The sequence below is a fragment of the Myotis nattereri genome, assembly GCF_964212035.1.
Source record: "Myotis nattereri genome assembly, chromosome: 2".
In the NCBI taxonomy this organism is placed as follows: domain Eukaryota; kingdom Metazoa; phylum Chordata; class Mammalia; order Chiroptera; family Vespertilionidae; genus Myotis; species Myotis nattereri.
Genome location: NC_138076.1, coordinates 163,245,005 through 163,262,591, shown reverse-complemented (window position 1 = coordinate 163,262,591; position 17,587 = coordinate 163,245,005). Strand labels below are relative to the sequence as shown.

At 40.9% G+C, this 17,587-nt stretch overlaps 1 protein-coding gene across 6 annotated transcripts in view; it reads right to left on the bottom strand.

The window, feature by feature from the left end:
• The window catches only part of LOC308514616 (cyclic AMP-dependent transcription factor ATF-7), a 111,155-nt gene extending 94,531 nt beyond the window's left edge, over positions 1-16,624 (bottom strand). For 3 of the 6 annotated variants that reach the window (XM_081084833.1, XM_081084832.1, XM_081084835.1), the window contains exon 1: positions 16,517-16,599. The gene's annotated coding sequence lies outside the window, so the exon portion shown is untranslated. Of the gene's footprint in view, positions 1-16,188; positions 16,237-16,516 lie in introns of those variants that run through there. The other 3 variants (XM_081084830.1, XM_081084834.1, XM_081084831.1) reach the window with 3 other exon arrangements.
• Between the last annotated feature and the right edge of the window lie 963 nt (positions 16,625-17,587).

The window sequence follows — 17,587 nt, the reverse complement described above, 5'->3', positions numbered from 1 at the left end:
GGCCCTGCCCTTGATGGGGTGGAGGGGCTGATCTGGGGTGGGGCCGGGTTGGGGGAGCGGCTGCAGGAGGTTGGTGGGCCGGCCACGCCCCCTATAGGGGTGGGAGTGAGCAATCAAGGGTGGGGCTGGCCAGGGGGAGGGGCTGCAGGCCAATCAGGGTGGTGGGGGCCCATTGGTGGCATGGCCAGCGGGGAGGGGGGGGGGATGGGGGGGTTTTGCAGGAGGTTGGCTGCCCAGCCCCACCCCCTATTGGGGGGGGGGGTGCAATCAGGGGTGGGCCGGCCATGGGGTGGGGCTACGGGCCTATTGTGGTGGGGTGGGCTGATTGGGGCCAGGGCTGGCTGGGGGGCAGGGAGGGGCGTTTGGCTGGCAGCCCGCTCTTGATCAGGATGGGAGAGTCCGATCGGGGGCAGGCCAGCAGGGGGAGGGGCTGCAAGGTTGGCCAGCCAGCCCCAGCCCCTGATCTGGCGGTTCGCTGGCCACAGTGGACGTCATAGCGACCGGTCGTTACGGTTGTTGTTATGGCCATTACAGTGGCTGGCTTTTTATATATAGATATTCAACCAATTCTGTGCTTTTCTTATAATACAAATACCATGGAGAAAGCTCTATAAATTTTGGTTAGAATGTTAAAAATGGGGAGGAGGTATCTGTAAAGTTAACCCTTAATTGCCCCTTGAAAACAAAACCTAGTCCAGAGTTGTTAAACTATCTTTTCAAGTAAAAAAATGCGAATTTAGGATGCAGCAGAAAGGGCAGCTTAATATACAACTTTTGGGAGTACAAATTGGGACAGTAATTCTAGAAAGCAATCTGACAATATTTATATTAAGTGTCTTAAAATGCCTCATATCCTTTGAACAAATCATTCTTCTTTCAGGACTTTATTCTGAAGCTAAAACCAGAAACATAGACTATTTATATATTAAAATGTTCATCATAGTCATATTTGTAACAAAAATAAAACAAATTAAATGTTTAAGAAGGGATAAATATAAATTAAGATACTCCCTTACAACAGACTATATTTAAATTAAGAATGTTTCTGAAAGCTATTTAATGGCATTAGAAAATGCTATATACTAAGTGAGGAGAAAGCAGGATATAAAATTACATATGCACCAAAATTTCAAATCTATAAAAAAGCAAACAAAATAATAAACACAGAAAGAGAGAATACTAATATTAAATGTTAATAATGGTTATGAATGGGTAATGGTATTCCAGATTATTTTATTTTCTTCTTTGTACTTCAGTATTTTCAAAGTCTCTACAATGATCACAGGTTGCTTTTAATAAATTTTTAAAATTATAATGTAATCTAATAATAAAAAGGAATGTCAATCTGCATGACTTAAAAACATATGTCTATATGTTTTTTTAAAAGGCCCATATCTCCTACACTGTTTTAAATAACATTTAAAATTTTTTTTTGTTATATGTTTTTTTGAGAGGGAGAGAAAGAGAAACATAATGGAAAAGTAAAACAATGATAGGTTGACTCCTGTTTGTACCCTGAAGGCACCCCAACCATGCTCCTCACCGGGGCACCTGCAACCTGGGAATGTGCCCTGGCCCCAATAGAACCACCGCCTCTTGGTGTACAGGGGGACACTCCAACCAACGTAGACACAACAGCCAGGGTTCTGCTAGACTATTTCAAAGCACTAAACAGTATATTTACAAATCGTACAAAGTTGTTCATTCTCTATTACAAAGTAACAGAACCAAATGACAAATTAAGTTCAAAATTGACTACAAAAAAAACTTTCTAAAATTATAAGCGAATAGCTTCATATAGAAATAGACATGGTGGAAATGTAAACGTATCGATACACAAGGTAAATTAAGCAGTTCAAGATAATTCCTTTGTTGCCTTCAAGGACCCATTTTCAGAATCCCATGAATGCTCCCTAACAACGAGTATTACTTATAAACACAGAGATTTCTTCAACCATCTACCACAAAGGGAATAAAGAGAGCTGATTACCAAGCTTACCAGGTACTGAATGCCTTTCAGCTCAGCTATAAACAACCTAAAAAATTTAGACAGGCACCCAATCAAAGCTCTAGGGGCTCCATTACCTTATGATATTAAAAAGAAATGATACACAAACAAATCTCTTCCAAGAACACAACTTTGGATACCAAGTTTCAAAGTCTAAGATAATATAGCTGCTGCTAAGCAGAGTACAAACAACTATCTCTCTATACCTCAGCCAACTCAACATCTTATTCACCATAGAATACTCAGTGCCGCTAGAAAACTGACTTAAACTGCCCTAGCTAGTTTGGCTCAGTGGATAGAGCATCAGGCTGCGGACTGAAGGATCCTGGGTTTGATTCTGGTCAAGGGCACATGCTCAGGTTGTGGGCTCAATCCCCAGTGTGGGGCGTGCAGAAGGCAGCCAATCAATGATTTTGTCTCATCATTGATGTTTATAACTCTCTCTCCCTTCCTCTCTGAAATCAATGTGTTGTTTTTTTTAAAAAACTGACTTAAGAATCCAATAAACATAAGAACTGTTAGACCATAATGCAGGTTATGTGAACTCCCAGAAAACAAAGGAAGCTCATGTTTTACTAGGAGTAGTTTATTTAGTAATTGAAATCTGTTCCTAAATTCTGGGTCCATTTTCCACTGTATTATTTAGCATAACATCAGTTTACATATATTATTTCATTAGTAGGTAAATCAATGGTACCAAAAGTATTATACAGAAAGCATATATATTACTATAACCTTATACTAATTAGCCTTATTGTTTTATATCGGGTTTTGCTAAAGCATTTTGCTAAGACTTGAAAACTGAGGCAGAGAGCTACAAAAAACAGGCAAAAGATGTGTCAAGAAGTTGAGGTTGGCCTGAGTCCTAAATTACCTGTTCTCACATACCCCAAATAAGATATAAAAATGGACACCACATTTTTTTATAACTCTTTAAAGTTGGATGACAATTTGCATATTGTAGACTGACTACTAACTGAATTGTGTATTTCCAAAAGTTTACATACAACAGGTGTCTCCTATATGTTTATAATATAAACGAATGTCAGAAACATTAATTTGAGGGACTACAAGTTCTTGGAGTGTCATTTGTCTAGGACAGTGGTCGGCAAACCACGGCTCTTTGCCCCCTTGAGTGTGGCTCTTCCACAAAATACCACGTGCGGGCACGCATGTACAGTGCCATTGAAACTTCGTGGCCCATGCGCAGAAGTCGGTTTTCGGCCTGGGCAAGTCTATTTTGAAGAAGTGGCGTTAGAAGAAGTGGGGAGTGTCGGTCGGTCGGGTGACGTGACGGGAGACGCGACGCAGGCAGGCTGCGGAATACGCAGCATGGGGTAGGCGCGCGCGATTCATGCACAAGTTGAGTGAGCCAGTCAGCAGTTTCATTGTGCAGTGGTTAGTGCTAGTCGCGTCCGCAAATCGTGCGCGGGTGACAAAAGATAGACAAAACAAGTATACACGGTGAGTGTGGATGGGAGAGTTGGAAGGGGTCGACCTCAGCGAACATACCTCAATCAGATTGAGGACGTTTTTAGCAAAGGCCAGCTTAGGAGTACCCTAGTTAAGTTAATAACAATGTACCTACCTATGTAGTTTAAGTTTAAAAAATTTGGCTCTCAAAAGAAATTTCAATCGTTGTACTGTTGATATTTGGCTCTGTTGACTACTGGTCTAGGAAAATGAAATAATGCCCATAGTTTTAAAATTAAGTCCATTTCACTATAATAAACATTGAAAAACACTGATAGGTTGGCTCCCTCTATCTTTTTTTTTTTAGAAAAGTCTAATCTACTCCTAGAAGTCTTTCTAACATTTGTAAATAGTTGAAGATGTTCCTCAGTCTAAGCCATTCAGAAGTTTGAAAGAGAATAGCTGAATTTTTTTGTTTCAAAGATGAAGGGCTGGAGGCTATACTTTGGGTGGTGAGCACACAACAGAGTATATAGATGTCGTGCTATAAAGTTGTACACCTTCTTGGCACTATGTGTTTTAACCAAGGTCACCTCTCTGAGAAAGGTTGTTTCCCCAGGTAGGGATTTTCCCCTGAAGTTAGGGGATGCTGGGGTCCAACCCCAGCAGGTCCAGGGGTTCCCAAAGGTGTGGACGGAGTCAGCGAAGAAGGAACGACACAGAGGCAGCGTTCAGTTGATCAGCAGCCCAGCCAGGATCTCTAGCCAAGTTCTGGTCAGGATCTCCGGCAAAGTTCTGGTTAGGATCTCCAGCCAGGTTCTGTGTCCATGTTCTCTTGCTAGGTTCTCCAGCCAGGTTTTGTCAAGGTTCTCCAGCCAGGTTCAGTCACCAGGTTCTAGTCAGGTTCTCTTGCCATGTTCTAGCCAGGTTCTGTAGCCAGGTTCTGTCTCTAGGTTCTTCAGCCAGGTTCTCTCGCTAGGTTCTGTCTCTAGGTTCTGTGGCCAGTTTCTGTCCAGGATCTTTTGCCAGGTTCAGTCACCAGGTTCTAGTCAGGTTCTCTTGCCATGTTCTATCCAGGTTCTGTAGCCAGGTTCTCTTGCTAGGTTCTGTCTCTAGGTTCTGTGGCCAGTTTCTGTCCAGGATCTTTTGCCATGTTCTCTCCAGCGAAGTTCTTGTCTCTAGGTTCTGTGTAGGTTCTGTGTCTAGGTTCTGTGTCTGGCTCCCTCTATTTAGACCAGCGGTCGCCAACCGGTGGCCCATGGACCACTGTGGTCCATGAGGTCCGAAAGGTTGGCAACCACTGATTTAGACTATAACTGGGAAATTAATAATCCAGTTATCATCTAAATAAAGGATTGGCAGGGGAGAACCAAGATGGCGGCGTAAGGTACAGACCTGTGCGTGCTGCCTCCCACAACAACATTGAAACTACCAAGTATAAGACAAACAGCTATCATTCAGCACCATGGGAAAGCTGGCCCAGTGGAAGCTCTACAACTGGAAGGAAAGAAAAAAGAGCACTGAGACTGAGTAGAATGAACAGAGGCACCAAGAACAGAGGTACGGAGTCACGCGCCAAGCGGACTGCAACTGGATGCGTGGTTTTTTTTTCAATCGGAAGGGGTTACAAACTCTCGAATCCACTGAGCTTGTTTGGGGCAGGATTCTGAGGTCCCAGACCCCTACGGGAAGAGGTGGGACGGCCTTGCAGCGGGTCGGAGAGCGAGGATGGCTTTCTCGTGGAGCTGCTTGCTGGCACTCGGGGACACGGACATGCAGAGTCACGGAGAGGTGAGGAGTCGCGGAGACGCCATTGCTCTTTGCTCCACCCTGGTGATTCCTGGAGACCCCGCCCTACTCAATTTACATCCCCGCCCAAGCTGTGCCAGTGGCACATAAGGAACCACCTGCGCTTCTGCAGCCTAACCCAACAAACTGTAGATGTCAACTCCTCACATACATAAGGGACACACTCCAGAAGCAGAATCAGGTTCGGAGGAAGCCGGAGCCGACCCGGCTGGGCCGGCGACATGGAACCGCTGTACCAACAAACGCACAAGCAGGTCCATCAGATCCAGTCTCAAATGGGACGCTGGGAGACGGCAGACAAGTAGTCTGTGCACTTAGTAGAAAACGAAATCCAAGCAAGCATACCAGATATTCAGCCACCAAGAACGCCTGGAGATTTTGTCCAGCAAGGAGCCGCCCAACAAAAGACAGAATGCCAAACTTCGTGTTGACCAGTTAAAGTATGATGCCCAGCACCTACAGACTGCTCTCAGAAACTTCCAGCATCAGCGATACACAAGGGAGCAGCAGGAGAGACAGCGAGAGGAGCTTCTGACTCGCACCTTCACCCCCAACGTGGGATGCGGCACCCCCTGTGAGGCTGCGACGGCCCCTGCAAGGCTGAGACGTCTCCTGCGAGGCTGGGACGGCTGCTGTGAGGCTGCGACGGCCCCTGTGAGGCTGAGACGGCCCCTGAGAGGCTGAGACGGCCCCTGTGAGGCTGTGACGGCCCCTGTGAGGCTGCACCGGCCCCTGTGAGGCTGAGACAGCCCCTTGGAAGCCAGGAAAAATACTACATGATCTCACTCATTTATGGATAATAAAGACCATTATAAACTGATGAACAAAAATAGATACAGAGGCAGAGCAGCATTGAACAGACTGTCAAACTATAGTGGGAAGCCTGGGGAGGGTTGGGGGGGGGTGGTAAGAGATCAACCAAAGGACTTGTATGCATGCATATAAGAATAACCAATGGACACAAGACACTGAGGGGTAGGGGAGGCCGGGGGAATGTCAAGGGGGGGTGGGGGAAGGGAGACATATGTAATACTCTTTGTAATACTTTAAGCAATAAAACAATAAAAAAAGAAAATACTGGATATTTACCTAGAGAAATAAAGATAAATATCCATAAAAAAAATCAAAAGAATATTTTGTGATGTAGAAATTACATGAAATTCAAATTTTAGAGTTCATAAATACAATTTTATGGGAATACAGCCACATTTATTCTTTGCATGCTGTCTATGACTACTTTTGTGCTACAGTGGCAGAGTTTAGTAGTTTTAAACAGGGACCTCATGCCTACAAAGCCTAACATATTTACTATCTGGCCTTAGTTGCCAACTACTGGTATTTATACTGTTATTAATTAAAATACATGGTTAATTAAGATATCCCAATTATGACAAATGTTAGAGTGTATATTTTGTTAATAAGGATTTTTATTAACAGCATCCAGGCATGAGCCCTGACTGTGAATAGAATAGTTACCTCCTGGTTCACAGGTCAACACTCAACCACTGAGCCACACTGGTTGGGCAATAAAAACTTTGATAATGTGACAATTACTAAATTATTTAATTTTTCAAAATTTAGAAATTAGGTTTTCTTAAAATGTGGTTAATTTAAATTAACCCTAGCCCTGGCCAGTTTGGCTCAGTGGCTAGAGCATCGGTCTGTAGACTGAAGAGTCACCAGTCCAATTCCAGTCAAGAGTACATGCCCAGGTTGCAAGCTCAATCCCCACTGAGGAGAGTGCAGGAGGCAGCCAATCAATGATTCTCTTCCATCATTGATGTTTCTAACTCTCTCCTCCTCTCTGAAATCAATAAAAATATGTTTTAAAAAATAAAGATGTTTTTAAAAAATTAACCCTAGCTCTGAATATTTAGCATATTCACCTAGCACCTCATTAAAAAACAGATTCCTAGGCCTCCTATATTCACTGGGCTTTGGCTTCCAAGACACCCTTTGAGAAGCACTAAAATAGAGAGCTTATATTCCTTCTGTATGGTAAGAAGCTGTATTTTTCAAGTTTGGTACTATAAGATAATTCTCAAAGTGAGCTCCAGGGATCCCTGTTGATCCCTTTCAGAACGTTCATGGTGTTTAAATCATACATGGCTAAAGATCTACTTAAAGGGCAAGGCAGGCCAATGCATTTTAAATGTTTTATTATTGTTGTTGTTGATTTTAGAAAGAGAGGAAGGGAGAGATAAAAACATAGATCAGCCGCCTCCTGCACAGCCAATCCCTCTACTGGGGATCAAATCTGCAACCCAGGCATGTGCCCTGACTGAGAATCAAAGCTGGGACCTCTTGGTGCATGGGTCCATGCTCAATCAACTGAGCCACATCTGCCGGGCCCAATACATTTTATATATTTTTATTGATCTCAGAGAGGAAAGAGATAGAAACATCAATGATGAGAGAGAATCACTGATTGGCTGCCTCCTGCACATCCCCTACTGGGGATTGATCCGCAACCCAGGCATGTCCAATGCATTTTACTTTAACACAGTATCAAAAGTTCACAGATACAGTTTTTCATTTTACACATCTAACCTTTAACAAATTATCACTTTTCAAGTTTTGGTGTAGTATCAAAAAATAAAGACTATCTATAATTATCTGGAAAAGAACCTTTTCTTTTCCTATTACATATCTGTCTGAGCCCACGGTTTCTTCATATACTTCAACCAAAACAACATATCATAAACTGAATGCAGAAGCAGATATGAGAATCCTGCTGTTTTCTATTAAGTCAGACATTAAAGAGATTTAAAGCTCTTCCCTTAAATCTTTTGGAAACTATTGTTGTTTATGTTATTTTAAAATAAATTTCTATTTTTAAAATTTGTCCACTTTAACTTCTGATATACTAAATATCAATAGATATAACCAAGATAAACAAAAATTCTTTGGAGTCTTCAATTAATTTTTAAGAAGAAAAAGGGGTGGATTCTAGGACCAAAAGAAGTTGGAAACCCACTGCTTTAAGAAATACATAAACAGTAGAGTACCCTGGATTGATCAATCGAAGAGCAGGTTGAAATTAATTTTGAATTTCAGGCTCAGACATGCAGGAACAGGTTTCAAAGAAAGGACCCAGATTAACTAGACCAAATAGTTTTGTAGCAAATGACAAAAAGCAGATGGAAGTGAGAATTAGGCTGAGTCATAACTTAGGCAACACATGGCCAAAGTTTAGAACCTATCTGGAAGCAGCTTCATACAGCCAACTACTTGAGTAGTTTTTATCTCTCTAGGCTTTTAGAGGATTCAAGGAACTATTTTTGAACTATCCTCAGAAAAGTTAATAAAGCAAAAACAAAGAAGCAACCACTTGCTAAAGTGACAGCAGAAAGCAGAGTTAGAAATAGAGAACATCATACCTATGTTTGGCCTCAATATGCATTTTAAAAACAGAAAAATTCCTGGAAATTGGTAAGCTGTCAAAATCTAATGTTGTGTTTCAGTTTTTTTCCTATCCATTTTCAGATAAAGTAGGATCCCTAAAGCAATAAACCAATACTAATCAACCTTAAAATACCAATCTTTAAAGACAGGCTAGAAATCTTCATGGACTTGCCCAGGCCAGTGTGGCTCAGTTGGTTGGGCATCATCTGTGCACCAAAAGATTGCTGATTCAATTCCTGGTCAGGGCACATGCCCAGGTTGTGGGCTGGATCCCCAGTAAGGAGTGTGCAGGAGGCAGCTGATTGATGCTTCTCTCTCATATCAATGTTTCTCTCCCTTTCCCTTCCTCTCTCTCTAAAATCAATTTAACAAAATCTTTTCTAAGACTGTCCACATACTGGCAACGTAGGTATTCCTATGCTCACTGATTAACTTTCAACAGTCCCAAACACAGATGCATAAATATTAGCAAACTACTGCTTGACCAAAACTAAAAAAAAAAAAGCCCTGGCCAGTGTGGCTCTCTGGTTAGAGCATGGGGCCACACACCAAAGGGCCATGGGTTCAATTCCCAGTCAAGGTCATGTGTCATGCAAGTTCAATCCCTGGCCCAGTCAGGGCACATGTAGAAGGCAACCAATCAATGTGTCTCTCACAACAATATTTCTCTCTCTCACACTTTCTCTCCCCCCTACCCTCCCTTCCACTTTCTCTAAAAATAAATGGAAAATATATCCTTGGGTGAGGATTAACAGCAACAACAACAAAAAACTTAAAAAAAAGGAAAAGAAAATGGTGCTAGCCCTGGCTGATGTGGCTCATTTGGTTGAACATCGTCCCATGTACCAAAAGGTCACCAGTTCCATTCCTGGTCAGAGCACATGCCTGAGTTGTGGGTTTGATCCCCAATAGGGAGGGATGCAGGAGGCAGCAGATCAATGTTTTTCACATCAATGTTCTTTTTCCCTATCTCTCTCTCTCCCTTCCTCTCTCTTTAAAATAAATTAAAACATATAAAAAATAAGAGGAAATGGCGCTCAAAAAGACGTTAGTACCAGAAATACCATGCTAAAGAAAACCAACATGGTATTACCCAAGTTTGATAAAGCTTAAATAAACATTACTAGCAAGAAATTTGATGCCAACACAAATCATTTACAGCAATTATATGTTATAGTCAATAAATCATCCTCTTTTTATAATATAGTCAGGGTTATTCCTATTTCAAAAAGAATGGTTATGTTCTATTTTCATCTGGAAAAAAAAAAAGTAATTTTTCTACTGCATGAATTTTAAGCCCCAAATAAAATTTGGCTAATTTAGCATATAAGATTCCTTTGTCCACTATGTCAGAAAGAAGCACTATACCATATAATAAGGTATTAGTAAGTAATTCTACTCAAAGAAAGCAAGTTAGATTTTTTGGGAAGGTAGGACTACGATAAAACAGTACTGTTCCCACAGAGGCCCAAGCCACAAGCTCAAAAGTGACTTTTTAAGCTAAATCTTGGTTCCTGTTAGACTTTCATAAATTGATATTTATTAAGGATAAGTGCAGTATTGAATAGAAAAGAGAAACTTTTTGCACAGTTGGGTTTCAAATGTATGAGAACACTTAGGATTAAAATTACCCAAAGATGAAAAAAAACTAACAAAGTTAAATTCATGTGTTTGTAATGAGTTTTGTTTCCTAATAAGTGTCCTTATATTCCTCATAAGACTAATGCAGTAACTCACCTTTGGTTTAGTTGGGACTCTTTCCTAGATGTCTGCCTACAAGGTTTTAGAAATTAGGTAAATTTATCTTTTCATAAAACCTTTCCTGAATTGTAACACTTCATCCTTCCTTTCCAAAGAAACCATACAGTATGTTTACTTTCAAACTGAACTGAATTTTCTTTCATTACATACAGTGAGTATATTCAGATTTTAAAGGTTTCTAAACAAAAGGACAAACAAGCGAAGGAAAGGAAGCCAAATACTATGATTTAACAGAAAAACAACATTCTTTCAACAGAAAGTGTCCACCAGGGAAATTCTAAAGAGAAAATGTCATAATAAAATATTTTAAGACATGAAACGATCCAATGCAAAATATTTGTTGTTGGTGTTGACTTTTTGTTTTGTTTTTTGGCTTAAGAGTTATTATTTATTGCTATTTATGTTCCTTACTTTTTGTTTATCCATTCCCACTGGGTCAGTAGAACCATTTTAATTTTATATTCTTTACAGTCCATTTTTCTTCCTGATTCTTCAATAGTAAGTTCCCTGAGATGAGCTTCTATTTATGAATGTTTGGACTGGAAAGGACCTTCAGAGGTCATCATGTCCATCCCTCTACTTTCCAGGAGTCTTCATAACTGAACAATCTCAGATGGATGAGAAGGTATCAAAAGAAAATGTAAAGCATTCCCTAACAGCATGTTACTTTATTCCACATGAACACTTACACTCACAATTTGCAATTTTCTAAAAACGAAAGTAAAAATTAAAACCCCCAAAGAGGAAGGTGCTTTAACAATGCATTTATCAGCTAAATTACTCAAACATAAATTCAACTATCAGGTCTAAAATTAACACACAGAAAAGTTGATGGCTGCCAACATAAAGTCTTAGTCCCTAGAGATGTCTTCTGATGTGCTATTTTATTTGTAGTACCATTTCACCTACAGCACATACTGTGACAAATACAGACCACCACACCAATAAATTATATAATTATAAATGGCAATTACATGTATGTGTATATATGTGTATTTTTTACAGGTGGTACAAGTTTTTATTCCAAACAGAAAATGAAAAGTTAGGTCTAAATTGGAGATGTCAACATTATGGAAAACCATAATACAACTGTTATGTGGACAATAGTTTAATTCTTTAATATGTAACTTAAAATGTTCAGGGAATAGCATTTTGTCCTAAAATAGTTTCTAAAACAGAATTTCATCTGATGACAAAAAGCATACAATTATAAAGAAACACTGCTAATTATTCTATATTAATTTAAACAAAAAAAGGAAGCAGAACCAGAAGTCTTGGAAATTGGGGGAAAACATACTTGAAAAAAATAGGGGGCAGGGAAGGTAGAGTCCAGAAATTATAGACTGATGAAATACTGTTTACCAAGAAGATTATAAAATGAATTATTAAGTAGATGGCTTTAAACAACTGGCAAGTAATGCAGTGATCTATAAACACTAGCATAAGATGGCAAAATAGTAACTCATGTCTAACTTCATTTTCTTTTTTTAACAGGGTCTCTAGCCAAGAAGCTCAGGTATATGCCCAGAAATAGAATATATTTAGATTACAACAGGACAACTCTTACTACTTCAGAAGAAATACAGGTTAGGTGATAAAACAGTAGGTGGATTCATAAATGAATTTTATCCAAAAGACTGATTAATGGATTAATATCAAACTATTGATAGTATGCTGATGTTAAAGCATTGCTTCACCCTTATATATTTTACCAGTGCCCTAAAACAAAAACTTAGGTGTTAGGACATCTGTAATACTGTCGACAATAAAAAATAAATTAACGCCGTAGCCGGTTGGCTCAGTGGATAGAGCGTCGGCCTGCGGACTGAAAGGTCCCAGGTTCGATTCTGGTCAAGGGCATGTGCCTTGGTTGCGGGCACATCCCCAGTATGAGGTGTGCAGGAGGCGGCTGGTCAATGTTTCTCTCTCATCGATGTTTCTGACTCTCTATCCCTCTCCCTTCCTCTCTGTAAAAAATCAATAAAATATATTTTTAAAAAATAAAATAAAATAAATTAAGAAAACACATACCATAGGAGTCATGTTTATCACATTTATCTATCGATACAAAAATATGAGGAATGCCCAAGAGGCTAAATAACATTATCAAGCTAAAACAATAAACCAAAACCAACAAGATGACAGTTACTGGGATCAATGTAAAGTCTTCAATTACATTTAAAAAATCAATTACACACTCAGGTGGCGTGGCTCAGTGGTTGAGCATCGACCTATGAACCAGAAGGTCACGGTTTGATTCCAGATCAGAGCATATGCCCAGGTTGCTGGCTCAATCCCCAGTTGGGAGCATGTAGGAGGCAGCCAATCAATGATTCTCTCTCATCATTGATGTTTCTATTTCTTTCTCCCTCTCCCTTCCTCTCTGAAATCAATAAATATATATATATATATATATATATATATATATATATATATGTTTTAAAATCAATTATACAAATTAATGTGATCTTAGGCTTTAAAAATAGAGGTATAGAGTTCAATTTTAAAAAGAGGCCACTCTCCCCTGTACTTTTCCTGATCATATATCTTAGATGTTATATTCAGACCTAGACAAGAAGCCCTAAAAACTTAGGCAACTAAGTTCATGAGGAGCCTGAACTTTATTAAAAATGTCATTTAAGGAATAGCTGAAAGACCTTGGGATATTTATCCCAGTAACAAAAGCCTAACAAGACATAACTGTCATCAAATATTTGAAGGACTGCCATGCTGACAAAGAATTAGGTTTATTTATTGTAGCTTGAGATGGCAGAATTAAAGAGCTTCAGCACAATGTAAAGAATGTTCTAAAAATAGAGTTCCAAAATGGAACAGGGAATCTGTGAAGTGGGGATCTTTGTCCTATAGCATTCGGAAGGTAAAAGACTATGCTGCAGGCATTCCAAATATGATGCCTTTTCACATTTCATGAATATACTTAATCCCAAAATAAGTCTGTTAAGAGGAAGGAAGGCACCGTTGAAAAATGAGAAACTTAAAACTGCTTTCTTTCACATGTTTCTAAAGAAATGGAAAACTTTTCATGAACTCTAAAATCAGTACCATTTTCAGAGAAACCAACAACAAAAGAAATTAATGCTTCTTTTTAAATGAATACTGCATTTGTTTTTCTTAAAGAAACATCTGCACCTTAACTTCAGTTTATCAAGAAATAAGGGACAATTATACTCCAGCCTGCCAACTAGTCCCACAAAGAGAGTTGTCTTTATTAGATATTTATATGGCAATGCTATTTGCTCCACCCCAAACTTCCTCACAAGGAGAAGGCTCCTCCTTATCAGACGTGGATAGGAGGCTGCTGTGACATTGACTCCCTCCTACTGCAGCCTAGGAAAAACTCAGTCTTGACATGTACAAAACAATAACTTGTGAGAACTTCAGAGCAGCTGTGTTCAGGCAGAGCCAGGGACTTTACTTGAGGCAAAGTAGTAGCTTAAGAATTTGTTAAAAAAACGATTTCCATTTTGGGTTGAAAGTAGGGAGAGGAAAAAGAAAGGAGATACAGTAATGATATCCATTAATATTTAAAATCCATAATAAAGAAAAATGCTTACTAATTACAACACTGGAACTATCATGGGATGGTACCTTTGATTCACAAATTTAAGGATGAGCACTCTCTAACTTTCTGCTAACACTAATGGGAAATGGGAAAAACAAATCTTGCATTTAACAGTGCCCAACTCAAAGCCATCACAAATTCTAGGATGGAAGACTAAAACAAGGGGCTTTGCTGTTTTGTTGGATATTTTTGTGTGCTATCGCCAGGCAAACTGTGAAAATGTCTGAATCTCTAATAGTAATGTTCTGAATGCGAAATACTGGAACCAAATTCTGTTAAGTAATGCTGAAGGATTAGTAATCAACTGGTCTCACTGTGCTGTATGGGCGACTTCCTGGCCAAGAGAAAAAGCTCCAAATGGTAGCTGAAAACCAAAGGTTAATACAAAACAACATACTCTGATTTCTCTTCACATAACAGCTTTAACAGTATTTCAGCTATTAATTTGCTTCTTAAAAGTAAAAGATGACACCTTAGCTGGTTTAGCTCAGTGGATAGAGTGTAGGCCTGGGGACTGAAGAGTCTCAGGTTCGATTCCAGTCAAGGGCACATGCCCAGGTTGTGGGCTCAATCCCTAGGAGGAGGCAGCCGATCAATGATTTTCTCATCACTGATGTTTCTAACTCTCTCTCCCTCTCCCCTCCTCGCTGAAATCAATAAAAATATTTTTTTTAAAAAAGTAAAAGGAGAAGAGAAGGAATGTAAAAGATAATTATATGTATTAATAAAGTAGTTATTAGTCCAATTGGCTATATTAGTCCAATTCATCATTAAATAATACACAACTATCAAACAAAGAGCAAAGGCTTGTCATTATTGTGTACAGAATTAAGAACTGGTAAGACTACTTAGTATAGCTGCCAAACTTTTCAGTTTCTTTCCTTACAGACATGTTACATTTCGTAATAGTCTCCACTTTCCTTACATCCTCCATGTTTAAGTATAAATTGTGTTTGATTTCCCCAACCCTTGCCCTAAGATATAATGACATATATTTAGCTTCTGAGTCTGGACACAAAGGAAGAAACTGAAATTCTTCACTTTCCGGAAATATGTGTCCATTTTATTTACACCATTTAAAAATATATCACATAAGCTAATTAAAACTGCAACCATCCATTTAGCAATTCTTAAAGAATATGAGTAGGTGAGACATACTTAACAAAACAAACTTCAGTTTAGTATATTTCTCTGTGCTTAGAAAACCTATAAAGACTGATGTCTCTACAGAAATTACTTACACTATTTATTGCAAAGTTTTTAAACATAGGGATCAAGTGGGCTTGCGGAGAAAACTGTGCACACTCCCACAAACCTTCACTTATGGCACAACCTTCAGAAATACTAAAACACCCACTAGGCGGAAAACAAACTTTTAAAGTTAGGAAAGTAGCAACATGGGAATTTGGGTAGGAGGTGCTCTGGGTAGTAAACACCCTCGTCAGAGAACATAAACAAGCAATTCGAGCAACAGTAACTCCTTCTGGGACTCCGACTTGGACTGCTTCCGTCCCAGGCCCCCACCCCCGAGTTAGGAAGAGATTAAATGTGGGAACAGTTAGAGAGGGAAAAAGGAAATCAGAGTAGAAGTGATGAAAGTGTTTTCTTCTTATCCTTCTCAACCCCTATCCAGCGTTCTTGCAGGCTGATCACCAGACTGGATGTCATACCCACCAAAAGCCCTAACACAGTACCCAAGTCTTTTCTGATACCTACATTCAGAACCTGCATACATCAGCCGTCTCCTTTCCAAACACCTCCCTTTCACCTCTGGAGTCCCCCATACCCTTCTCAAAGTGCAGTCTTTTGGCGACCAAGCCCACCACCATGCAAGTCTTCGTAAACTCATTCACTTAATGTTTTCCAAATCTATACTTTTCCTGATACATGTCCCTGATATTCTTCTTTATAATTCAGTCGAAATGCCATGCTTCTCATTTCCAATGACTAAACCCTATCTCTCTTTCCAGGCTCACTTACTGCCATGTTTTCACCTACTCATCCCTACCTTCTGCCTATTACCTCCAGCTTCTTCCAATGCCAAGTCCCTAACCCCACTCTTTCAGAAGCCAGTTTAGCACCCCTCCCCTTTCTCCCATTCCACCCCAACCCCAGGATCCTTCCCGTAGGCTACACTACTACACTTCCAATCCCTCGGGATTCAACTCCCCTCTTCTTGCCACGCCCTGTGCCCCCCGGGGCTACTTACCCCCAAGTTCTCCCCACACTTCAGGCCTCTGGCCCCGCCTTCCCCCCCAAAGGAAGGAGGCGGGAGGAGGGAAAGAGGGGCGGCACTCCGCAAGGTAAAGAGGATCTGCCATTAGTGCTTATCGCCGCCAATCTTACTTCCTTCTCTCTTATTGGCCAGCGTTAGCCCATGCCCCACCCTCTTCCTCAGACAGGGCCCGGCCACCGCCTCAGCGCCCCCGTCCAACACACCTAGGAGGGGAGACCCCTGCCTGGGAGACTGCGACTGGTCAGGGTTGAAGGGGAGACTCTCGTCCCATCATGGGCTAGTTAATGTTAACAGGACTCACCCGCTGGCAGCTCCGGCGCCTCCCGCCCGCCCGCGCTCGGTCCCACAATCTGCCTCCAGCTCCTTCTTCCCCCCCTCAGCGGAGCTGATACTTTCCTCTCGTCCGGCCAGGCGCGCTCATCTCTCGCGAGATAGAGGGGGGGTGGGGGGGTGGAGGAAGGGCGAGATCCGAAGGGCCTGAATTGGAGAGGGGCCGAGGGGCGGGGCTCCGGGAAGATGTAGGGGCCAGGCTTCTAGTGGGCAGGTCTGGGGAGCGAGGCTGAACGAGTTCGGGACACACAGATCATACGTGTCGGGTTGCGAAACGTAGGGGGAAAGGAAAAGAAAAAGGAATCCTTGCAGGTGCCTGGAGTAGTGGAGACCCAAAAAGTGAAGTAAATATTCTAGGGAATGAGATTATTCCAAAGGAACGCATTTTAAAAACCGAGACAAGATTATACCTGAATAAAGCTGTTCAAAAGAAAAAAGTGGAGCAAAAACCTGAGGCAGGTACACAGGGATTCGGGGTTCCAAACAGTCGGGTAGAGTTGCATTTTCTTCTTTGCACGTAGAGTAGCGTGACTGTGGCCATAATCTGCTGTGTGTGTGTGTGGGGGGGGGGGGGGGGGGGCCGGGAGAGCGGGTTGCAGTGGGAAGGGTTCAACTGCAGGAACTGGCAACTTTTAAAACATGTGCACGTTGTTCCCACTATCCTCCAGGGTCCTCATTTCCTTACTGGCAAGGAAGTTTAAAATACCCTTAGCCCTAGAGCTGGAGTGAAGATATTGAAAAAAGCAAGCCCCAGCACAGCGATCCGATCTCATTGAGCCCTCTGCCTTTGGCTGAGGTGCATCTCTGAGTTTCCTTACAATTGAGTTAGCAATCCCATTTTACTCAGAGTTGTAATGATCAAATGAGATAATATATTTGAAACTGTTTGAGAATTGAAAAGCACTGTTTATTACTCAGCAAGTATTATAACAAATACAGAACAGGACATATGTTCTAGGCATGGGGAGAAGAGCCTGACAGACCAGGTCCCTGCTCTGGTATATTTTATATTTTAGTGGGGAGGAGGAGACAGTTAATAAGC